General features: G+C 46.4%; 1 protein-coding gene across 1 annotated transcript in view; it reads left to right on the forward strand.

The window, feature by feature from the left end:
- ZFAND3 (zinc finger, AN1-type domain 3) overlaps window positions 1-1,067 on the forward strand; it is a 260,066-nt gene that overhangs the window by 9,940 nt on the left and 249,059 nt on the right. The gene's annotated exons all lie outside the window — the stretch shown is intronic.

Below are 1,067 nucleotides of genomic sequence, written 5' to 3' on the forward strand. Positions count from 1 at the left end.
AGCTATATTCTTTGTTTTTGGAGACGGAGTTTCACTCTTGTTGCCCAGGCTGGAGTGCAATGGTGTGATCTTGACTCTCTGCAACCTCTGCCTCCTGGGTTTAAGTGATTCTCCTGCCTCAGCCTCCTGAATAGCTGGGACTGTAGGCACAGGCCACCATGCCTGGCTAATTTTTTTTTTTTTTTTTTTTTTGTATTTTTAGTAGAGATGAGGTTTCGCCATGTTGTCCAGGCTGGTCTTGAACTCCTGACCTCAGGTGATCTCACCTCAGCCTCCCAAAGTACTGGGATTACAGGTGTGAGTTACTGTGCCTGGCCAGCAGCTATATTCTTATGAAATGTATTTCTTAATAAGACTTGAAAGCTGAAGTGATTCCTTGATCCATGGGCTGCAGAATGAATGTTGTGTTTGCAGGCATGAAAACAACATTCATCTCCTTGTGCATCTCCATCAGAACTCTTGGGTGACCAAGTGTGTTGTCAGTGAGCAGCAGTATTTTGAAAGGAATCTTTTTTTCTGAGCAGTAGTTCTCAACAGTGGGCTTAAAATATTCAGTAAACCATCCTGTAAACAGATGTGCTATCTTCCAGACCCTGTTGTTTCGTCCCTGCAGCACAGGCAGAGTAGATTTAGCATAGTTGTTGTTTTTTGTTTTTGTTTTTGAAACAGGGTCTTGTTCTGTAACCCAGGCTGGAGTGCCAGCGTGCAGTGGTGTAATCTTGGCTAACTGCAATCTCAGCCTCCTGTGTTCAAGTGATTCTCTTGCCTCAGCCACCTGAGTAGCGGGGATTATAGGTGTATACCACCACAACTGGTGAATTTTTGTATTTTTAGTAGAGATGGGGTTTTGCCATGTTGGCCAGGCTAGTCTCGAAATCCTGGCCTCAAGTGATCAGCCTGCCTTGGCCTCCCAAAGTGCTGGGATCACTGGGATCCCAGGTGTGACCTATAATTTGTCCCTCTTCTCCTTTCAATTCCGCCCAAATCTTCAGTCTCCCAATTTGTCGGACCACAGGAAGCCTTTTCCCCTCCCCACCTCTCCCCTCCCCTCTCTTCCCCTCCCTCCC

Source organism: Mandrillus leucophaeus, unplaced genomic scaffold (assembly GCF_000951045.1).
Source record: "Mandrillus leucophaeus isolate KB7577 unplaced genomic scaffold, Mleu.le_1.0 Scaffold3, whole genome shotgun sequence".
NCBI classification, from domain to species: domain Eukaryota; kingdom Metazoa; phylum Chordata; class Mammalia; order Primates; family Cercopithecidae; genus Mandrillus; species Mandrillus leucophaeus.